Source organism: Hyla sarda, chromosome 2 (assembly GCF_029499605.1).
Source record: "Hyla sarda isolate aHylSar1 chromosome 2, aHylSar1.hap1, whole genome shotgun sequence".
NCBI classification, from domain to species: domain Eukaryota; kingdom Metazoa; phylum Chordata; class Amphibia; order Anura; family Hylidae; genus Hyla; species Hyla sarda.
The window spans coordinates 492,398,558-492,424,331 of NC_079190.1; positions in this window are offsets into that span (position 1 = coordinate 492,398,558).

Sequence of the window (25,774 nt, forward strand, 5' to 3'; positions counted from 1 at the left end):
GCGGGGAGGATGTTGGAAGGACATACTAGGACGCATCCTAACATGGGGTGTCTCTAGGCTGCAGGCAGTGCCACTAGAGGCTGGGAGTATTTCTTCCTCCGGGATGCACACTATCAGTGACATCACCGTATGTGTGTCCCAAAGGTAAAGATGCTCCCGACCTCTAGTGGCTGTAGGAAGGAGCTGCCTGCAGCCTAGGAGCAGGAGAAGATTGTGGTGACTGTGGGGAGCCGAGAAGGTGAGTATTTTATTTTATCAGTGAGGATCCTTCCTACAGGGGGTTCTACATGCAAAGGGGAACCTACCTACAGGGGGATACCTACTCTCAGGGGGTTTTACATACAGGGGTCAAGTTAATTTCGGGGGTCCATCCTTTAGGAGACGAGCTACCTTTAGGAGAGTCCTACATAGAGAGTGCAACCTACCTTCAAAGGGGGTCCTACCTACAGGGGAAAGCTACATACAGGGGAGAAAACAACCTACAGGGGGCAAACTTCAAACGGGGGGGGGGGGGGGTTCTACAACACACAGAGAGCAAATTAGCTTAAGGGGCAGCTTATCTCTGAGGTGGTCCTACTCACATTGACTTCTACATAGAGGGGCAAACTACCTAAAGGGGTCCTACATACAGGGGGCCAGACGACCTTTAGGGGGTCCTACCAACAAAGTGCCCCCAAAATACTATCAGACACTGCCCAGATAATCCTATAATACAGTTCCTAAATGCTACCACCTTACAGTCCTCATATGATAGTGGCATATTGTAGAAAATCAACAATTTTACACTGTACCCAAATAAGGTAGGGGACTCACATAATACTACAACACAATACCTAAATAAACTGACTATAAAATCCATCATTTATACCACCTTACAATTCTTAAACAATAGTGGCATAAAACAAAAACATTCTTCCAGTACCCAAATAGAATTGCCTTAAAGTGCCATAATACTGTCCTACATTCAATACCACCTTACAGTTCTCAGATAATAGTGGCAAAAAAAAGTTAATGCCATTCCCAGTTAATATTGGCATAGTGTGCCCTCATAATAGTTTGCTACAATGCCCAGATAATCCTACCATACAGTCCCTAAATCATAACCTCAAACAAAAGTGTTATATAGTGCAAAAAACTAAGTTCACACTGTACACAAATATTAGAGTGTCCTTAGAATACTACCAAATGATTCCCAAATAAACCTTTCAGTCAGTCCCTAAATGTTTCCACCTGACAGTTCTAAAATTATACAGGAATATACAACAAAACAATGTCATCTGGTACCCAGACAATATTGACATACAGGAGAGTGCCCTAATATTACTACCTAAAAGATACTAAAATACATGGTCTAAATAATAGTTCCATATGGCGGAAAATTAACAAGGCTATGCAGTATATACATAATACAGACAAACAGAGTCCAGTCAGTTCCTCAAGCTACTGTGATACAATATATACACCTATAATTGTCACCACAATAATAACCACCATATCATTTCAAAAATGTAGAAACTTTATTGTAACAATAGCATATAAAAAAACAAAATACCACCGGACAGACACCCCTAACCCCTAAAATACACATACCCCAAGAAATGCATGGGCTCCCTGGTCACATCAAACACAATGGTGGAGTATGCCAAATAGCAAAATTTATCCTCCATACAACAATATTAAGTTAATGTCCGCAATTGAAAAATAAGCATTAGTATGGTATATCAGGCTACTACATTACCTATGGCAGGCATACTTCCAGTGGCCATCCGGGGACCCCGTGCACCCTCAATGGATGTCGTTTCGTGGGTTTCCCCACTTCGTTAAGATGTACTGTGATACAAAAGACTGCTACCGATGTCCTACTATGTTAGTACCGATGTCCTACTATTCCCAGCTGGCCCTGCATTACTATTTCATGTCTCTCCCTGGGCACCACATTTTTAGACTGTTCTACACCAAGGCCTGGTGATGCTGTATTGAAATGCCAAGTGACTCTTCTGTCTTCTAACTTTTGCACATGTCCTCTGTCTGGTTCTACTTGGTCATGTGTCAATGCCCAGGTCACAGATACCTTTTTTGTTGTCAGTACCCACTAGGACTCTGGATATACCCAAGCAGTCAGGACCCTCCTTCTTTATAAGATAGTATTACTTAGAATCTATCCAGTATTAACTATCTCAATTTGTTGTAATTTTTTTTAAACCACAACATTTTCAATACTATTTATTAAGGGCAAAATAGTGAATATTTTGTGGGAAAATATGATAATTGAAATTTAAAATTCACTGAATATATGATCTGTTTGAGCTAGTGGCTTTGAATTTGCATGTGTTTTCTTATGATTTATCAAATGCAATTTTTTTTAAATTAGCCCAAACCTTTTACAATAATAATCCACATCTGACCTGGTTCAGTTTTTACACACTCAACTCAAAGCTAAAGGAATAAATTTTTTGAGCAAAAAAAATTAAAAATCACAAAAACACCAATAATTCCCCTAATAATATAGAGCCCCCTATGTTTCTAGAACGTATAGTCCTATCCTTCTGTGATGTCCCAGTACGAGATATGTTCCTACAGTCCTGTCAGGTTGAGTCCCTGTACGTCCTCAGGGCTCACCTGCAGTGTTCCCCCATAATGTGAATAGGTTGTATATTAAGTGCAAAGGACCCTTGAAGTGGGTCACATGATTGTTAGTCACATGATAATGTTTTTTTAGGTCATTTGTTTGTTACCCAGAGAGCACCAGGTGATCAGGTGACCCGCAGTTGGCCTATGGGCTCCTTGCTCAGCCCCCCTTTATAAGAGGGGGAGGTACTACAATCGCTCTTTTGTGTTTCACTTTCTGCTGAGATCAAGTCCAGTCCAGACGTCCCAAGGTCAGTGTCCAGCCCATCTGGGGGCCTCAACCTAACTGACTGTAACACCTGCCTAAACTCAGTTAAGGCTACCGTTAACCTTAACCTGGCCTTGGACAATTATTTGCCCCTGCCTAACCTATGAATAGTGGTCACATAGGCAAACCATGCTCTGGCGTCACGAACACGAAGGGGTTAATACCATCTACCCCTGGGCAACGCCATCTGCCCCTTACACCTCACATCATACCCCATGGCTCACCACACTTCTATATATAGTGCTAGAAGGTACAATTCGCCTTGGTATGTTCTTACACTGAGTGACACTGTCCTTTAGGGCTAATGGAGAATATAAGGTCACGCTTCATTGACAAGAGAAATGCTCAACTGTCAATTTAGTCCTATTTTTCCCAGAGGAATAAATGAGGAACGGCACAATTCAGAGTTCTAGAACTTGACGGGGAATCCTACAGCAGACACATCAGGAATGGAGACCGGTCTCCTTTAAGCTGCACACTAAAGCATTGAGAAAGAATGTAAGAAAAATAATGCAGACAAGACTTTTTTCCCCGAGTCCTCGGAGGTCCAGCTCTGTGATAAAACACATGTAGCAGCCGATTACATCACATTATAGTTTACAACCATTCAAAATGAAAACCAGAAAGGTTACATGTTTAGGAACTTACAGTCCGGTTTACGGGAAACCATAGGATACTAAAAACACTATTGGATAATTGTTTAATATAAATTGACCCAATGGGCATTTTTGGGGCTCCAAATATATTTTTTGCTGCAGGGCACATAGAACATTGGTTACACAATCAGCCAAAAAAAAAAAAAAACATTCATTACCCTTTTTTTTATTTATTTACTAGCTGATTACCCAGCGTTGCCCGGTTTTTCCTTCCTCATCCTTGTTGGGGAGGAAAATCAACAAAGGAGGAAGCTTTTGACTTCATATCCCGTCCTCATATATTTTTGTAATATCCCAACCCCATATCCCATCCTCATATCCCGTCCTCGTACCCCGACCTCCTATCCCAACCTCCTATCCAGTCCTCCTATCCCATCTTCCTATCCCATCCTCCTATTCTGACCTCCTATCCCATCCTCCTATCCCGACCTCCTATCCCGTCCTCCTATCCTGTCCTCCTATCTCGACCTCCTATCCCGTCCTCCTATCCTGTCCTCCTATCTCGACCTCCTATCCCGTCCTCCTATCCTGTCCTCCTATCTCGACCTCCTATCCTGTCCTCCTATCCTGTCCTCCTATCCCGACCCCCTATCTCGACCTCCTATCTTGACCTCCTATCCCGTCCTATCTTGACCTCCTATCCCGACCTCCTAACCCGAACTCCTATCCCGACCTCCTATCCCGACCTCCTATCCCTTCCTCCTATCTCTTCCTCCTATCTCGACCTCCTATCCCGACCTCCTATCCCGTCCTCCTATCTCGACTTCCTATCCCATCCTCCTATCCCTGCCTCCTATCCTGTCCTCCTATCTCAACCTCCTATCCCTTCCTCCTATCCTGACCTCCTATCCCGACCTCCTAACTCGACCTCCTATCCCGACCATCCCGTCCTCCTATCTTGACCTCCTATCCCGACCTCCTATCTTGACCTCCCATCCTGTCCTCACATCCTGACCTGCAAGATGTGTACCAGGTATTGAAATATCTCCAGCCGTACGGAAGTTATGTGAGAACATACATTTCCCATTGACTTGCATGGGACTTTAAACAAAAACCCCGACCCTCACAAATGGGGATAGTTAAGGGTTAAATTAACTATCCTATATTTTAAGTGGACATATAAGTAACATGTGACCAAATATTATCGAAATATCTCCAGCCGTTTGGAAGTTATGCAGTAACATATATTTCCCAAAGACTTGTATGGGACTTTAAACAAAAACCCCGCCCCTGGCAAATGGGGGGGAGTAAGGGTTAAATTACCTATCCTATGTTTGTTGCTGACATATAAGTAACATGTGTGCCAAGTTTCATGTTAATATCTTTAGCCGTTTGTACGTTTTTGTGGAACATACATATACACATACCGTATATACTCGAGTATAAGCCGAGTTTTTCAGCACGATTTTTCGTGCTGAAAACACCCACCTCGGCTTATACTCGAGTGAACTCTCCACCCGCAGTGGTCTTCAACCTGCGGACCTCCAGAGGTTTCAAAACTACAACTCCCAGCAAGCCCGGGCAGCCATCGGCTGTCCGGGCTTGCTGGGAGTTGTAGTTTTGAAACCTCCGGAGGTCCGCAGGTTGAAGATCACTGCGGCCTTCGACATCATCCAGCCCCCTCTCACCCCCCTTTAGTTCTGTACAGTACTCACCTCCGCTCGGCGCTGGTCCGGTGCTGCAGGGCTGTCCGGAGAGGAGGTGGTCCGGTGGGATAGTGGTTCCGGGCTGCTATCTTCACCGGGGAGGCCTCTTCTAAGCGCTTCGGGCCCGGCCCCAGAATAGTCACGTTTCCTTGACAACGACGCAGAGGTACGTTCATTGCCAACGTACTTCTGCGTCATCATCAAGGCAACGCCTCTATTCTGGGCCCGAAGCGCGGAGAAGAGGCGCCCCCAGTGAAGATAGCAGCCCGGAACCACTTTCCCACCGGACGACCTCCTCTCCGGACAGCCCTGCGGCACCGGACCAGCGCCGAGCGGAGGCGAGTACTGTACAGAACTAAAGGGGGTGAGAGGGGGCTGGATGATGTCGAAGGCCGCAGTGGTCTTCAACCTGCGGACCTCCGGAGGTTTCAAAACTACAACTCCCAGCAAGCCCGGACAGCCGATGGCTGCCCGGGCTTGCTGGGAGTTGTAGTTTTGAAACCTCTGGAGGTCCGCAGGTTGAAGACCACTGAGGGCGGATGATGACAAGAGGATGATGAAGGGGGGGTGTGGGATGATGACAAGAGGATGATGAAGGGGGGGGTGTGGGATGATGAAGGGGGGTGGGGATGATGACAAGGGGATGATGAAGGGGGGGGTGTGGGATGATTACAAGGGGATGATGAAGGGGGGGTGCGGGGTGATTACAAGGGGATGATGAAGGGGGGTGGGGATGATGACAAGGGGATGATGAAGGGGGGGGTGTGTGGGATGATGACAAGGGGATGATGACAGGTGATGATGATGAGGGTCTGGATGATGACAGGCGGTGATGATGATGAGGATGTTAATGATGGGTCTGGATGATGACAGGGGGGGATGATGTATTTCCCACCCTAGGCTTATACTCGAGTCAATAACTTTTCCTGGGATTTTGGGTTGAAATTAGGGGCCTCGGCTTATACTCGGGTCGGCTTATACTCGAGTATATACGGTACACACACATTGAGTTTTATATATATATAGATTTTTTTTTTTTTTTAAATGTCAGTTATTTTTTGGTATAGGAAGTGTAGAAAAAGGTCTAGGTGAAAACTGTCAACAGGTAGGTGAAATGTTCAGACATATCTTCACATATTGTTATTTTTACTCTTGTTGTTTACATTATGATACCTTACACCAAGAGCATCCGAATAGTCACGCCAACGTATGGATCCCTTATACCATACAGTTATGTATTCACCTAAACTACTGGGGTATCAAGCATTAGGTGCCTATCAGACAAATAGACATGGCACTGAAATTCAATCCTTAAAAGGGTACTCCGCCCCTAGACTAGATTTTATCCCCTATCCAAAGGATAGGGTAGGGGATACGATGTCTGAACCCCCATGATCTCGGCTGCGGCGCCCCAGACTTCCGGTGCACGGAGAGAACTTCGGGGCGGTGCGGAGGCTCGTGATGACACGGTGATGCCCCGCTCGTGACGTCACAGCCATGCCCACTCAATGCAAGTCTATGGGTCGCATAGACTTGCATTGAGGAGGCATGGCCGTGAAGTCACGAGCGGGACGTGGCCATGACGTCACGAGCCTCCGGCGCTGCACCCGACGCTCTAAACGAATGCCGGGTGCAGCAGGGAGATACCCTTTGGATAGGAGATAAGATGTCTAAGGGCGAAGTACCCCTTTAATACAGACACACGGAAACTATTAGGAAGTAGTCACACAAATGCCCATGTGCCCAAGTGGTCCAAAGGTCCATCTATTAGAAGGCCCTAAAATTATAAATGTCGCATGGTAGGTGTTACACATTTGGCATCGGGGGCCATTTATACTTCGACAGTCACATACAGATCCATCATGCACTGGTAACCTGCTTACCGATGGTTTCCAGGTAGCAACAAGATTTTGTTTTGTGCAATAAGTAAAATAGAATAAACTGGAAAGTAGAATAACATCTGAAAGTAGACATAGGAAGAGACGTAAAATTAGAATATTTTTCCTGAAAATTTTACCAAAAGTGGCGCCGTACCTGAAAAACGGTGAACCAAAACATTTCTGGAATCTTTTTTTTTCTACCTAGTCAATGTTCCTATCATGCTAGTGTTGGCAAAAAATAAAAATATTCCAGAATTTTATTTGTCATAAACACCCAATAGTTTCAAAAATTGTTCTTTTTGGCCATCACTCGTACCAGACTAACTGCATGTAACCGAACCATTGAGGTAAACCGATACATGGTATACGTATTCCGTACAGCCAGACTTTGCCTCTTCTTGTATTGCACTTTTTCATCCCACAAGGGAGAAGGAAATAATTTAAGATCAACATTAAGTCAGAAGATGAATGACTTGACTTCTTCGGCCATTAAGTCTGACGTTCTGAGTGTATTTTCATAGGATACAAGTATTAATGGCTTTTACAAAGTGTCTGCTCCTTAGTTATTAATCAGAAGACCCGGCGATCACGTAGATTTCTTCAGGCCACAATCACAGGCCGATATACAAGGCATTCAGAAAGATTTCAGACATTTTACATTTTGTTAAAATAGTTTTTTTTTCCCCATTAATTTGCACTCATTACACCGTAATCACAATAGGATAATAACATTTTTGAGTTTTTTGCAAATTTATTAACAATTAAAACTAAAAATTTGGCCTTGACATCCGTAGTCAGACCCTTTGCTATGACACTTGGAATTTATCTCTGGCTCCTCCCATTTCTCTTGATCCTCTCTGAGATGTTTCTGCACCTTGGTCGGAGTCACCTGCGGTAAATTCAGCTGATTGGACAGGATTGGGACAGCCCTGTCTATATAATGTCTCACAGCTCACAATGTATATCAGAGCAAAAACCATGAAAAGGAAAGAACTGATTGTAGAGCTCGGAGACAGGATTGTGTGGAGGCACAGATCTGGAAGTTCCCAAGAGACAGCGGCCCCCATAACTCCGAAATGGAAGAAGTTTGGAACAACCTGCTGCCCCACCAAACTAAGTAATTGGGGAGAAGGGCCTTGGTAAGAGAGATGATCAAGAATCCAATGGTCACTATGACTGAGCTCCAAAGATCGTGTGTGCTGATGGGAGAAACTTCCAGAAGGTCCAGAACCATAACTGCAGCCTCCACAATCTGGGCTTTATGTCAGAAAGAAACCTCAGTAATAAACACATTAACAGCAACCTAGAATTTACAAAACAACACCTTAATGTATCTGTGGGGAAAAAGGCATGTGTGGAGGAAACCAGGCATTGCCCATCACCTGCCCAATACCATCCCTACAGTGATCATGGTCGGGGCAGCATCATGTCTGGAGGAAACCAGGCACTGCCCATCACCTACCCAATACCATCCCTACAGTGATCATGGTGGGTGTCACGATTCGGCTTACAGGTAGTGGATCCTCTGTGTCAGTGAGGGATTGGCGTGGACCGTGCTGGTGGACCGGTTCTAAGAGGCTACTGGTGTTCACCAGAGCCCGCCGCAAAGCGGGATGGTCTTGCTGCGGCAGTAGCAACCAGGTCGTATCCACTAGCAACGGCTCAACCTCGCTGACTGCTGAGAAGGCATGGGACAGAAGGACTAGGCAGAGGCAAGGTCAGACGTAGCAGAAGGTCGGGGCAGGCGGCAAGGTTCGTAGTCAAGATGGATAGCAGGAGTTCAGGTAACACAGGCTTTGGACAACACTAAACGCTTTCGCTGGCACAAGACAACAAGATCCGGCAAGGGAGTGCAGGGGCAGTGAGCAGATATAGCCAGGGAGCAGGTGGAAGCCAATTAAGCTAATTGGGCCAGGCACCAATCATTGGTGCACTGGCCCTTTAAGTCTCAGAGAGCCGGCGCGCGCGCGCCCTAGAGAGCGGAGCCACGCGCGCCAGCACATGACAGCAGGGGACCGGGACGGGTAAGTGACTTGGGATGCGATTCGAGAGCGGGTGCGTCCCGCTGTGCGAATCGCATCCCCGACGGCCATGTCAGTGCAGCGCTCCCGGTCAGCGGGACCGACCGGGGCGCTGCAGGGAGAGAGACGCCGTGAGCGCTCCGGGGAGGAGCAGGGACCCGGAGCGCTCGGCGTAACAGTGGGGGCAGCATCAAGTGTGGAGGAAACCAGGCATTGCCCATCACCTGCCCAATACCATCCCTACAGTGATCATGATGGGGGCAGCATCACGTCTGGAAGAAACCAGGAACTGCCAATATCCCTGCCCAATACCATCCCTACAGTGAAGTATGGTGGGGGCAGCATCATGTCTGTAGGAAACCAGGAACTGCCAATATCCCTGCCCAATACCATGCCTACAGTAAAATATGGTGGGGGCAGAATGATGCTGTGGGAACAGGGAGACTGGTCAAGGTTAAGGGAAAGCTGAATGGAACAAAATCCAGAGACATTGTTCATGAAACCTGAATCAGAACATTATGGACCTCAGATTAGGCTGAAGGTTCACCTTCCAAAAATGACTCTAAGCACATAGCCAAGACAACACAGCAGCAGATTAGGGATAACTCTGTGAATGTCCTTGAGTGGCCCAGCCAGAGCTCAAAACCAATGGAACCAGCGAGACCTGAATATGGCTTCCACCAATGGTCTCCATCCAACCTGACAGAGCTGGAGAGAATTTGCAGAGAAGAATGGCAAAAAAATACCAAAATCCAGAGTAAACCTTGTGGCCTCATCCCCAAGAAGACTGGAGGCTGGAATCGATGCCAAAGAGGATTCAACTAATTCCTGAATAAAGGGTATGAATACTTCTGTCACTGCAAGATTTAAGTTTTTGCTTTTCAATAAATTAGTAAAGTTTTCTAATATTCTGTTTTCACATTATGGGGTATTGAGAGCAGACAAGTAAATTAGTCCCAGGAGCAATTCAGTAAAGTAATTTTGGTAGCGGTCGAGGTGAATTGCTTAAATGGGCACTGTCAAATTTTTTATATGTTATAAAGCATGTATAACCAATAGGTTTTGCAATTGCTTTCATTAGAAAATTTTTAGTATTTCATACTGAAAAAGCCAGTCAAACAACTGCCCCCCCTGCCTGCTTGGACACATACTTGTCCTGCTGTGTCCATGCGTCATCACCTATGTCATGGACACACTTCCTTGATTGACAGCTTTGAGTGCAGGGCTCGCAGCTGGAGGAAAAAGCCTCCCACTGTCAGCTTGTGTTCCGCTACTGTCAGTGAGGACAAGCTGGGAGTTGTAGTTTTGCTAATGCTAGGGGAGATGTGAGCAGACAGCATACTGAGGGAGGGGGCGGAGACCTGCACAGTGAGGCCACGCCCCCTCCCTTTGAGAGGAATTCAGACTAGTGAGCTAAATTAAAAATGTAATAAAAAGTTTAAAAAAATGTGCTAGACACATAAAAATTAGATGTACATGGTCAGGATTAGGTACTGAGTGATATATTTAAAAAAAAAAGTTTTTTTTGTTGGATCTGACGGGTAAGCTTTAAGTCTTCTTTTTTCTTAATATGACACACCTGTCATTCCCAATAGAGATTGTTAAACAAATACAACAATGAAGGTAAACCTGATAAAGAAATACATTCTTGGCAAAACAACACAAGAAAAAAAAGAAAACGACTGAATGGCCTTAAACAGACCAATGAAGCATGACCAGGATTGTGACCTTGCAAGGAGATTTCTAGTGAGGGCCCTCCACAAGACCTATCACAAGGTCATGAGACCTATCATGCTTTCTACTTTTATTGGAATGGCTAAAAGACTCAATGAAAACCTTTGTGCCTTTAAGGGAAAGGTTGCAGTGGTGTCATGTGATCACTGTGGCCAATTAGAGTCGTAAGCCCAAAGCCCCCTGGTCTGTCTAGATGGGGAGGAGCTAGTTAGCTGTGTAAGGAGTCAGTCAGTGTGAGTCCAGTCAGAACAATGTAAGCATATCTGCAGCATACCTCTAATGGGGACAGGTTTAAAGGGGTACTCCAGTCCTAAGACATCTTATTCCCTATCCGCCATTGGGAACCCCCACAATCTCTCATGCAGCACCCACCTGTGTGAGTTGCACGCAGTGCTGGAGGCTCCAAGTCTGAAGCCTCACAACCAGGGGGCCGGAGTATCGTGACGTCAAGACTCCGCTCCCGTGTGACTTCTCACCCTGCCCCCTCAATGCAAATCTATGGGAGGGGGCGTGACAGCGTCACGCCCCCTCCCATAGACTTGCATTGAGGGGCGGGGCTTTGGATAGGGGATGAGATGTCTTAGGGCCGGAGTACCCCTTTAAAGTCGAGGAGGTGAGGAGAGGAGTGCTAGTTGGCGTCCTGGGCAAGAAGGAGGAGAGAGGAGAAGTCAGTGCAGTGTCCAAGTCAGTGGAGTCTGAAAATAAGTAAAGTGTCGAGCAATTACAGAAAAACATAAGCATCCTGCCGTCCAATTTAAGTCAGTCCAAGATGTAGGGAGATATGCCTGAGAACCAAAAGGGCCCCATAACACAAGTCAAGGAGAGTGAGAGGGAAGTCCTGATTCCAGGCAATGCCCAGTAATTGTCTGCTGGAACTACAGGGAGTAAAGGGAAGAGCGGGGACAGGTAGCTGGTGAACAACTTTTCCAATCTTTGGAGTCTTGCTGATGTTCCGCCACAAATGTTGGAGAGTACCTATTCCACACTTCTGTGGATAAAATGGAAAGCACCTTGCACATTGTTGCCCCATCAATCACAGCTGAATGATATGCAGTACTGACAAAATGCACCACAAGGCTTCCGAGGATGTGGGAGGGATTTTTTCTGGTTCCCTTACATTTCCCACAATACATTTCTTCACCTGTAAATAGTATCATGTGTTGCATTGGACCAAACAGTGCTCACTACGCTTGTTACCCTCGTCCAGTGCACCAGTCTTTATACATGCTCCCCCTCCATGTTCCCTAGGGAAACAATAGTATTATACAATACCAACAGACAAAGCCTAGATGTGGTGAGTCACGGGGTGGGATGTGAGGTGTAAGGGCAGATGTTGTTGCCCCTGGGGTAGACGTTATTAACCCCTTCGTGTTCGTGACGTATGGGTGTGATTTAACCTTAATCACCCGAAGGTAGCACCGCTAGTCCTAGGTTAGGCAGGGGCAAATAATAGTCCAAGGATAGGTTAAGGTTAATGGTAGCTTTTACTGAGGTAGACAGATGGTGCAGTCTTTACACCTAGACCAGGATCCCAGAGAGGAGACCAGTAACACGGGGGACCTCGCAGCTTGCTGGGACTTGCAGTGACTTGACAGACTATAGTTGCAGGCCACGCTGACTTGACTTGACTGAAGATGATGACAGATGACTTGACTTACTGACTTGTGGCTGCAATTTAGATTCAGGCCTCCAGATGTGCTGGACACTGACCCAGTCTGGACTGGACTTGATCTCAGCAGGAGAAAAGAAACACAAGAGCTCAGAGATTGCAGCTCCTCCCTATCTTATAAAGGGGGGCTGTGCAAGGAGCCCATAGGCTACCTGCGGGTCACCTGGTCCCCTGGTGCTCTCTGGGTAACAAACATATGACTTAAACATGTGACAAACATTATCATGTGACTAACAATCACGTGACCAACGTCAAAGGTCCTTTACACTTAATATACAACCTATTCACATTATGTGGGAACACTGCAGGAGAGCCCTGAGGAGAGCCCTACAGGGACTCAACCTGATAGGACTGTAGGAGCATATCCGTACTGGGACACCACATATATAACAACAGGGATGTGGAATACCTATTGCCCAACACCAGGGACATGCATATTGCCGCCATTTAACCCTGCTTCAGGCTAGTAGAGCCAGCCAGACGACCAAGTGGCACTTAGGTTGTATGGAGCTGGCTCCTGACTCCAGCCCGCTCCGTACCCGGTAACCCCCAGCTAATTTCAGTGGCTGGGGCTGCAGCTAATAGCCTGAAATGCCGCGATCGCCGCAACCCGGCTATTAACCCTTTAGATCGCTGCATGATCTCAGGGGGGGGGGGGGGCGATACACTGTGGAGGTAGCTGGAGGGCTTACCTCTCCTCCCCTGGCTGCTGTGGATCTGTATTTGATTGAGCCTGCCTGGAGCAGGCTCAACCAAATGAGCACAGATCAATGGAGTTCAACAGAACTGCATTGATCTGTATAAGGAATCTAATGATTCCTCCCAAAAGTCCCCTAAGCGACTAATAAAGTGTAAAAAAAAAATGAAAAATTTTATAAAAGTTCAAAAAACCCACATTAAAATTCACATCACCCCTCCCCCCCCCCTTTCCTATTTTACATACAGTACAAAAAACAGTAAACATAATAAATCTAAACATATTTTTGGTATTGGCACGTGCCTAATTGTTACAACTATTAAAATATAACATTATATATCCTGTAGGTCAATGGCGTTAACATTAAAAAAATACCAGACTACAGAATTGCGTTTTTTATAACATCATATGCAGAAAAATAAAGTAAAAAGTGATCAACAAGTCCAATCACTACCAAAATTATATCGATAAAAACAGAAGATTACGGCACAAAAAAATTAGCCCTAATACATCCCAGTATGCGGAAAAATAAATATGTTATAGGGGTTAGAAAATAGCAATTTAAGTAAGAAAATAATTTTAAAAGGTTATTAGTGAAACATGATGGAAATTAAGCAACCTAAAGTATCAAAATACCACATAAGTCAGACCAGGTGAATGGCGTGAAAAATAAAAAACCCAAATTTGCTATTTAACCTCACAAGTAATTTTTTCTTTGTTTCGGGGCATATGTTATAGAAAAATAAAAGGTGTCCTTACAAAGTACAATGGGTCCCGCAAAAAACAAGCCCTCATATGGGTCTGTCGATGGAAAAATAGGAGATATGGCTATTATAGTGTGAGAAGGAAAAAAACAAAAGTGCAAAAACAAAATAAACTAATAAAGACCTTTTTTACAGACTATTTTGGTTAAAATTATTTTGTGTACCAGGACAAGTGGATCGTCATGAGGGACAAGTAGATTTTGCTCCGTTTTAGTCCCTTGAACAAGTAGTATTTTATTAAATGTCCACACCGCTGAACAATACCTTTTAATGCAATCACAAGATACCGCTATACACTATAAGCAAGACAAAGCATTTAGAAAAATATATATTTTTATTCAACAAATATTAATAATACAAAATACAAGAACTGTAATTCACATATCTAAACATAAGAACCAGAATTTCCTCCCTCCGAGAGAACTCCCCCCAGGTATGAATCAGCCCTTCTGTAGTCCTGTCTTGAGTGACCATGATGTTGTTTAAGGCGGAGCAATATCATTAGTTAACCCCTTCATTGCTGGGTCAGCGCAGAGTGCTTAGCCCAGCAGTGGGGGACACTATCCAGCGATTTACAGACATTGCTTGATAGTGCCCCAAAGAGTTAAAGAGCAACGCTACTCAACTATTCTTATACAATGTACATCTCCTGCCAATCCTCGAAGTCGCTGCTCTAAACTTGCCCAATGCCGTTTCAGAGCAGGGACTCAGACCCCAGTACACTAAACAGCGCTGCGCTTAGCTGGGAATGGCCAGTTACAATGGTCCTCGCCCATCATGGTAACGCCAGGTTGTTGCTGCTTAGAGAGGATGAAAATAGGGGGAACTTCAAAAAAAATTTTCATAAATAAATAAAAACTTAAGGTTCACCATTTTTATTCTCAGCCAGAGAACAACCAAGCAGCAACATGGTGATACCAGGGTGGGTGTGGACCATTGTTATTGGCCTTCCCCAGCCTACATAACATCAGCCTGTTACCATCAGCAGGAGCACTAATTTTGACGCTTTGGGCCTGTTGGTACCGGCTCTTCCCAGTAAACCCCTGGCGGTGGGTATCAGGGTAAAATTTGAGGGTTAGCGCTAAGCCCCGGCTTCCACTACTGACCCTGAAAAGTAAATTTGAAAAAACACAACAAATGATAAAAAAATATAAAAATACTAAAAACCTCTCCTGTACAAGCCCTCGTTAACCATTTTGTCTAAATATATAAAAAAATATCTAAAAAAAACACAGGTCATCAACATGCTCCAACAAATCTGAAGTAGTCTTCTGCACACACGCATCTGGAAGGAGAAGAAAAGAAAAAAATTGGTTAGTACAGTATATGTTGGGCTGGCGCTCAGCCCAGCAAGGGGTTACAGTAAAGCAGTGAGCTATACAGATCTTGCTTTACTGACCGTATTGCCAGGTTCGCATAACCTGGTAATGTGCGGAAGTTCGTCAAACTGCGAATTTCAAGAAGTTTGGGTCAAATCCAGGTTCACTGAATTCAGCTTGCTCAACCCTATCTATGGATATTATGAACAATCAAACTTTCTTCATGTGATCAGTGTGGGTCCCAGCAGTCAGACCCCCCAGCCAGTGGATATTGGATACACTTAAAGAACCAGTACTGTTTGCTACAGTGTGACATCTGGTTTACGAAGTTACACTCCACAGCAGCCAAAAACACAACAAAAATATATGAGAACGTACCCAAAGTCGACATCACTCAATCCAAAAACAAAACAAAACAGGACATTCCAATGAACTTCACTACAGACATCCCAAAAAGGAGCAAAGCCAACAACAAAAATTCTCACTTTTGGTTCCAAACTGATACTTTTGCAAAGTCATAAAGTTCACGTTTTGCACTCGCAGGTGGAGACATTCTGCGTTTCGTGTTTTATGACCTGCCGCTCGTGAGAATTACATGAGAAAGTAGCCGTCTGTCTCTCTTTTGTAAACGCTCACCAGAGAGGAAGTCACAGATTCTGTTTTATATAAGGTAATGGCGTCGGATTATTCACACTAATACACTTAAATCTTCAAAGGACATAAATCTAGGAGAAAGTGGGGAAAGATTAGCAGAAATCTCATTGAAGGAAATTAAAAAAACACGGAATATTACCACGGTTATTACAGATTATACGTATTCAGGGCCCGGGTATTTGCCAGATGGTACCGCAAGCTCGCGACGGACAGAGCAGAGGTTACAAGAATCTCTATTAAAGTGGAGACATACGATACTTTAACAGGCTAGGATTGGCAGGTCGTTGTGGAAATAAAAAAAATAAAAAAATTATTTCGGCACATGCTATAAATCTGGTTGAAAGCCACCAAGATTTTCCTGAGAGTGTGTGGGGGATGTCGTTACTATCTGTCATTTGTGGAGCTCCAACAAAATTCACAATACTGGAAGAATCAAATTGTCAATAGGGTTTTCAATCAATAAATAAATTAATTAATTAAAAATCTAAATAAATTGCGAAAAGCTCAAGCATGAAAAAATGCACTTTGCAACTGAGGTAAAGTGACTGGTTCATAAAGGCGTACTCCGTCCCAAGACATCTTATCCCCTATCCAAAAGATAGGGGATAAGATGTCTAATCACTGGGGTCCCATCGCTGGGGACCCCCACGATCTCGGCTGCGGCACCCCAGACTTCTCTCCATGCTGGATGACTGGTGATGTGGGGCGGAGACTCGTGACGTCGTGGTCATGCCCCACTCGTGATGTCACGGCCGTCATGACCCCTCCCATAGACTTGCATTGAGGGTGTGTGGCTGTGACATCATAGGCCTCTGGCGCTCCAGCGCTGCACCAGACACTCTAAGCAAGCGCCAGGTACAGCAGGGAGATCACGGGGGTCCCCAGCAGCGGGACCCCCATGATCAGACATCTTATCCCCTATCCAAAGGATGTCTGGGGCAGAGTACCTCTTTAAAGAGGGTGTGCCAGAAATAATAGACTTGGACAGAAAATGCATGCCAGTTGCAGGCCTGGGACTTTTCTTGGTAATCTTGCCCTAAAGTGTATGCAACATGCCAATATGTCAGGATCTATGAAACCAGGTGGTGTAGTGGCCTCCATAACCCATGGAAGCAAAGAGCGGTTCCTCTACAAACTGGCCGGTAAAGCCCCCAAGTATGTCCATTGTGCATGGAAGAAAATGGTAGAAACAGGGCTCAAATCCTGCAGGAACATGTTGGAACTGAGTTCCTGCACTTTTTCCACAGCAGGAACACCTTTCCCATTAGCAGAAGTCCTGTGGGACCACCCCTTGAGTGGAAATCTTGGGTGAGTTCCCACTCTTTTATTCCCAGGTCTCAGAGACCCATAGCAATGTAGAACAGTACTGCATGTCTTGGTGGAAACTTCTACAGAGCTTGAGATCCATCTGGAACTCAGTTGAAGGACCACTCTACTAGGTCTTACCATTTATGTTAAGTTAATGTGGTGGCGGGGTGTGTGATGCATGGCAGTTGTTGTTACCCTAGGGGAAGATGGCATTAACCCCTTGTATTGGTGACCCCAGGGCGATAGAAGATCGGGTACTGCACAGAGGTGAACCGGAGCTGCGGTGGGCCGGGGGTTAGGTGAGTATTTTTTTTTCTATTTTCCCCAACCAAGTGCCATATTATTGTTTATAAAACAGTGGATAACCCTTTTCAGATGTACAGTGTAAAGAGTACTTTGGAAACTTAGATTGAAGAACTTTCAGCCCCGTTATGGTAAATGTCCTTAGTCGATCTGTTTTACTAATTAAGAAAACTTTCATGGAATGTCATGATCTGCATGACACAATGTCATCTCCCACAAGTATGGACACTTAAATTTATGGACACTCCTTTTCGATAGAGAGAGAGAAGATAGCTAGATAGATAGATAGATAGATAGATAGATAGATAGATAGATAGCAACAGGAGAATACAGCAGCATACTGCTAGCACAAAGATATAGATAAAACATGAGTATATAGATACAACATGAGAAGCTATTCAGCTATGGTGCAGTAATGAAATAGTGAGATACTTAGCTTGCAATTTGGCGGCCAAATAGCTTGAACCGTCCCACCACGGTAAGGTGATCTCATTGGGACGGACCCTACACTATGAATATGCCTCTGTGTGAATAGATCAGCAGGCATTGCAAGATCTGGAACATCCAAATCACCTTATATACACCTGATAGAGGTGGGGGGGGGGGGGGGTGCAAGAACCAACATGGAGGTAGCCACTCCCCCATATGTCTAATACAAACAAAGAATAAGTTGGCCAGCACTATGGATTCCAAACTATTATACGGACCTGGCTTACAGGTGCAGGCTGCTGGGCTAAATATGCAGCAACAGGAGAATACAGCAGCACACTGCTAGCACAAAGATATAGATAAAACATGAGTATATAGATACAACATGAGAAGCTATTCAGCTATGGTGCAGTAATGAAATAGTGAGATACTTAGCCTGCAATTTGGCGGCCAATTTGGCTAGCACAAAGATATAGATAAAACATGAGTATATAGATACAGATTCTTTGTTTAGATAGATAGATAGATAGATAGATAGATATGAGATATAAAGATAGATAGATAGATAGATAGACTGTCCTGAAATGCAATCAGCAGTAGATCTATTATGTATGGTGACAGTTCGTGACTTCCAGATATCTTTCATATAGCACACATAATTATTCCAGCATGCTGACACCATACGCAGCTATTTGAAACCATATGGTGGAGGGCTGTTTGGGTTACCCAGTCACTCATCCACATGAAGATTTACAGAGACTCTTTCCAGCTCACTCCCCCCATCTTTTTACGTTGTCCCTACCTACTCAGAGTAGGACACAAGTATGATTGCTCTATATACATACATGCCCTGAAAACCAGCAATGCAAACAACCATTCGGGCTTCTATTCAGTTCAATGGAGGAAACAAACTGGTAAGCAACAATAAATATGAGAGAATATATTAATATATAATTAATATTAAAAAAATAAACATTAATATATAAAAAATATAATAATAATAATAATAATAAAAAAAAATATATATATATATATATATATATATATATATATATATATATATATATATTTAATTATAAATGTTAATTAAAGGAGTACTCTGTTAAAAGGAGTACAGCCAAACACTGCAGCACGCGCTCCTCAGTGTGGATAGGGGATAAGTTATTTTTTGCCGGAAAAATCTCCTTTAACTCTTAACTTGTCTCATCACAAATAACTTTATTTACCGTATTTTTCGCCATATAAGACGCTCCGGCACATAAGATGCACCCAATTTTAAAGGATGAAAATCTAGGAAAAAAAAGATTCTGAACCAAATACAATGTAAAGTATAGGACAGTGATCTTCAACCTGCGGACCTCCAGATGTTGCAAAACTACAACCCCCAGCATGCCCGGACAGCCGTTGGCTGTCCGGACATGCTGGGAGTTGTAGTTTTGCAACATCTGGAGGTCCGCAGGTTGTGGACCACTGGTATAGGAGGTAATACTCATGTGTCCCCGCCGCTCCTGACCCGTCAACGCTGCCCTGGATGTCGCCCTCCATCGCTGTCGCCGCGTCCCCGGGTTTGTACTCCGGAACGTCTCTGCTGCCCTGTATCCTCGCTCTCCGTCGCCGTCATCCCGTCGCTACGCACGCCGCTCCTATTGGATGACGGGATGGCGTGCGCGATGACGTGATGACGACGAAGGAGTGCGCCGGCCATGCAGGGGATCCCGGCACGGAGCAGACACCGAGGAGGCAGGTAAGGTTCCTCCCGGTGTCCTGTAAGCTGTTCGGGACGCCGCGACTTCAACGCGGCGGTCCCGAACAGCCTGACTGATCAGCCAGGTTAGTGTCACTTTCGCTTCAGACGCGGCAGTCAGCTTTGATCGCCGTGTCTGAAGGGTTAATACAGGGCATCACCGCGATCGCTGATGTCCTGTATTAGCCGCGGGTCCCGCCCGTTGATGGCCGCAGGGACCGCTGCGATAGGACAGGGTTTTAATGTGTATTTGCCGTATAAGACGCACCAACTTTTCCCCTCAGTTTTGGGGACGAGTGCATCTTATACGGCGAAAAATGCGATATTTAGTGTTCGGCTGAGCTCTGTGGATCTAACCCAGAGAGGATCAGCTTTAGCCACTCATTTTCCCCACAGTGGCCACTACAGGAAAGTTGCAGTATTGCACATGGCCATTTATCCTTGTTGCTGTTCTGGCTTAGACATGGGGTCTCGATTGAGGGGGTCTCTTTCTGTAATGACCTTAAGGATAAAGTTGAGGGTAATATTCACCCACTGAAATCTCATCGACAGACCCCAGCCAGTGGCAGCAGTAGCGGGCTCACACAGTAACAATGTAAGGCATTTTCCTGCACACTTTTATTCAATTAGGAGCTTTTGTCTAATTGACTTTCGCTGCGCACACAGAGGTTTTTAATAACATGTTGTAACCACAAATCGCTCTGTAAAGTTTCACAGCGCGTAATTCCTATCAATCCACTGGCTGCACACAATAAGGCGAGCCGCATGTTCTACTGAGCATCTGTCAACTGCTGGAACTGACAGATCTGGTGAAGAATAGGTCGCTGAGGACAAGAACATTTCGGAGTTATGGTATAAATATTTGCGTGTTCAGGGCCGTATGTAAAGTGCTATTGTTTAGTTACATTGTATATACAATGTCAGTGACATAATGTATAGACGTGAGCTAGAGCCCCTTGTATGACATGTGAAAAATTGAGGCTGGATGAAAAATTAAACAGATTTTCCCCTGAAAAAGCTCAGAAAAGCACATTGCCAAAAAAGCGTTCATATAGAACTGAATAGAGTGAAGCAGATTTAAAGGGGAATGTCCCCTTTAAGAGAGACTCCAGCATGGGAAAAAATTATTTTAGATCAATACCCCCTTCCCTCTGTACGCTACAAAGGAACCTCCAAGAGTCCATGTCCATGTCAGGAACTGTCCAGAGCAGGATACGTTTGCTATGGGGATTTGCTCCTACTCTGGACAGTTCCTGACATGGACAGAGGTGGCAGCAGAGAGCACTGTGGTCAGACAGAAAGGAAATTCAAAAAGAAAAGAACTTCCTGTGGAGCAAACCGCAGCTAATAAGTACTGGAAGGATAAAGATTTTTATCCTCCAATTTACAAATCTGTTTAACTTTCTGGCACCAGTTGATTAAAAAAAAAAAAAAAAAAACAACAACATTGTTTTCCACTGGAGTACCCCTTTAATAAAGCCGTGTCTGATGTAGACAACTGCTGTAAAAACCCAGTAAAGTGCCAACGATAAGCTTCTTAGAGGAGGACTTCTAATATGAAAGCCAAACCTGGGAAACCACTAATTCTACTAATACTGTGAGTATTGAGGATGAGGAGACCCTGTCTAGCATAACTTAAAAAGTAGCTATCACTAACATAAATTTCCCTAATCCCCCTCCCCATCTGTCCCTGACACTACCTACATCTATCCCTGTATTTATTTCATTCAATTTCTCCCTAAAAATACCTTTTTTCAAACAGCTTTGGTAGCTCAGAGTTGAGCAGTCTCCGGAGGGCAGGAAGTGGGCGGCCCCGGCCGGCATGACGTCATCTGAAGCCTGGCCGGGGATCGCTTCAGCCCGTCTTCCTGCAGTGAGAAGAGGCATATAAAGGGGGGGGGGGGGATATTCAAATTTCGCTCACGGTGTCTCCACTCTCTTCTCCCTCTCTATATCTACAGCATGAAAGACTGCAGCGCGCATGCTGCAGTGTGATAAGGCATATTAAGGGGGGCGGGGAGATTCAAATTTCGCGCTCCATTCGCGAACGAGCCCTGTGCTCGCTCTCTGCCTGTTTCATATACAGGAAGAGAGAGAGCTGTGAACAAGCATTTCGGACCACGCTGGACTACGCTGGGGGGGGGGGGGGGGAGGAATGCTTTCTGAGCCATATAGGGTGATACCTAGTGGCCAGGTTTTATAATGTGAAAAAAACAATAAAAACAAGATTTCTTTTAATTAACATATATTAGAAACATGTTTATTTTTGCATAATCTTTATAAATAAAAAAAATTACTTTAATGAGAGTACCCCTAATTTTAAGAAAAAAATTCAATATGTTGCATGGTCTAGAAAAGACTCAAATCCCCTATTACAGAATTCTGGATTAATAGTGGGGTTTGTTCTCCGGTTTATGGGTCTCAACTTTTAACCAAAGTTGAGAACAAATACAAAGAGTTTCTTGCTCTGGAGGACGGGACAGGTCCTTGCATTACACAGAGAGCCCATTGGTTTTTACAATAACCATGTAATGCTTCATTTCTCCTGTGGTGGTGCTGTAGGATAATTAAAGACTTGCTGATGGATCCCTGCAACAATTACCACTGATCAATGTCTCTCAAACAACTCAGGATATAGTTGTAATAAAATCACCAGTATGACAGGTGAAGAGGTTGACTTCTTCAAGCTACCATCTCGGAGAAGAAGAAGACCATCTTTTTCAAATGTGAATAAACCCATGCAGTTGGAAATGGATGCCATGTATGTCCTATGTTCCTGAAATACAGCAGCACCACTCCTTACCAAATTATAGATAGGTGGCTATTCAGTAGGTATATATATATATATATATATATATATATATATATATATATATATATGCATCATCCAGATGTCCCTTTTTAAAGCATGAGACGACAAGGACCCCGTGACATGTCCTCATGTCCTCAACTCTCATCACGACATCCATTACCTCAACCATCTAAATGGTTGCCCCGAGAATCATAATTTAAATTTTTACCTTGAGGCAGACATCAGCCTTTACAGTAATGACTTATTATATCATCAATAATTTACCTAACGTCTATGACTAACACGCAAATAAATTACATTTCTGCCATCTCACCCAAGTTGGTATTTCAACTTGCCAAAACAAATGTGACAATTTATGCAGGCAAGACAGGGTGTAAGTAATTCCAGCACCAAAAATGGATTCCGCCAACGCCTAGTCATATACTGAGAACGTACAACATAGAATAAAGATTTATTTATTTATTAAACAAAACTAATAATTAAAATATTCTATTTAGAATTTTATATTAAAAAAGGGCCCCCTGTTCAGGACCCTCATCTTTTTCCCAGAGTAAACAAAATGTCTCTAGCTCCACTGGTCCATGCAGACCACAACCAGCCTATTAATTTTAGTAGAGTCTGTGTAATACTTCATCTTCCCTGTGGGGGCAGTGAAGGGAAATAAAACACTTGCCACACAGCTCCCTCCACAGAGAAACCCCTTAAATAACGATATTACTATTAATTTAATGATTTATTAGTAAATTGCTTCTTTTTGTAACATATTTATATTTATGTATTTATTTATTTCTACTACATTACTACTTTCATACTTTTTGTTCTTTTTTTATTACAATATTTTAATAAGATCTATTGGTGAAAGGTGCTACTGCACACTGCCATTAGTTTTTATTGATTTTTTTTTTTTTTTTTAATTTATACATTTTCCACCTCTAAACTTTCATTCCTTTTATATGTTTAATGGAAGATTTTGGATTTTTTTTTTAAATGTATTAATTCTTTTTTTTTCAAAATTTAAAGGGGTATTCCGAGAAATTTGGAGATTTTTTTTTTTTTAATGTGCTCAGCTTTGGAGAAAACATATAATTGCTTTTCTTGCACCCACCACCATGGCTACTCTCCTAGAGCTGGTCCCGTTTTGCAGCTCTATCTGTGTTTGTGGTCAGTGGTCCGTTCAGCCAATCAGAAGCTGAGGTGCAAGCACCATGCAAAGGGACTGGCTCTGTGTGGCAGTGGTGACGGGAGCGTGGAAGATAATTATATGGGTTCTTTTATGTTTTTTCCCAAGCTGAGTACATTTTATAAAAATAACTAAACTCGGAATACCTCTTTAAAATTAGTAACAGTAATGGATGCCTTATTGTGAGCTGCACCAATACGTCACAATAGGAAATAGGAAATGTGACTTATCTCCAGCATCTTCCTTGAGGAACCTTTCGAAGGGGATCTATCATCTGCATTGTCTTTTTTGTAATTATTTATAATTTTCTATGTGAAATAATTCTGAAGCATCTTTTTTACAGAGGTCTACTTTCCGTGCCTCTATTATTCTTCCTGGAATACAATAACAACTGGATGTTACCAATTGGAGGTGTATTCTAGAGCATTGGTCCCTAACCTGGTCCTCAAGACCCTCCAACATTCAGTTTTTTTTAGTTACTTAATTGGAATAAAACCCAGAAAAAATTAAACAAAAATTCAAATCCTGGACTGTTGTTGGGCCATGAGGTCTGGGTTGCAGACCTCTGTTCAAAAGCATCTCTACCTAGAACTCCCTTTACATTGAATAATTGCTCTGCTATTCCTCCTGGAAATTAACCCCTTCATGACCCAGCCCATTTTCACCTTCATGACCTGGGCATTTTTTGAAAATCTGACCACTGTCACTTTAAACATTAATACTTTGGAATGCTTTTACTTATCATTCTGATTCCGAGATTGTTTTTTCGTGACATATTCTACTTTATGTTATCGGTAAAATTTCACTGATATTTGTATCCTTTCTTGGTAAAAAATCTAAAAATTTCATGAAAATTTTGAAAATTTAGCATTTTTCTAACTTTGAAAGTCTCTGCTTGAAAGGAAAATGGATATTCCAAATAAATTACATATTGATTCACATATACAATATGTCTACTTTGTGTTTGCATTAAAAAATTGACAAGTTTTTACTTTTGGAAGACACCAGAGGGCTTCAAAGTTCCGCAGCAATTTTCCAATTTTTCTCAAGATTTTCAAAATCGTAATTTTTCAGGGCCCAGTTCAGGTTGGAAGTGGATTTTAAGGATCTTCATATTAGAAATCCCCCATAAATGACCCCATTATAAAAACTGCACCCCCCAAAGTATTCAAAATGACATTCAGTAAGTGTTTTAACCCTTTAAGTGTTTCACAGGAATAGCAGCAAAGTGAAGGAGAAAATTCTAAATCTTCATTTTTTACACTCGCATTTTCTTGTAGACCCAATTTTTGAATCTTTTCAAGGGGTAAAAGGAGAGAAATCACCCTAAAATTGGTAACCCAATTTCTCTTGAGTAAGGAAATACCTCATATGCGTATGTCAAGTGTTTGGCGGGCGCAGTAGAGGGCTCAGAAGGGAAGGAGCGACAATGGGATTTTGGAGAGTGAGTTTTTCTGAAAGGGTTTTTGGGGGGCATGTCCCATTTAGGAAGCCCCTATGGTGCCAGAACAGTGGACCCCCCCACATGTGACCCCATTTTGGAAACTATACCCCTCATGGAATTTAATAAGGGGTGCAGTGAGCATTTACACCCCACTGGCGTTTGACAGATATTTGAAACAGTGGACTGTGCAGATCAAAAATTTTATTTTTCATTTTCACAGACCACTGTTCCAAAAATCTGTCATACACCAGTGGGGTGTAAATGCTCACTGCACCCCTTATTACATTCCGTGAGGGGTGTAGTTTCCAAAATGGGGTCACATGTGGATATTTATTGTTTTGCGTTTGTCAGAACTGCTGTAACAATCAGCCACCCCTGTGCAAATCGCCTCAAATGTACATGATGCACTCTCCCTTCTGGGCCTTGTTGTGCGCCCCCAGAGCACTTTGCGCCCACATATGGGGTATCTCCGTAGTCGGGAGAAATTGCGTTACAAATTTAGAGGGTCTTTTTTCCCTTTTACCTCTTGTGAAAATGAAAAGTATAGGGCAACACCAGCATGTCAGTGTAAAAAATTTATTTTTTTACACTAACATGCTGGTGTAGACCCCAACTTCA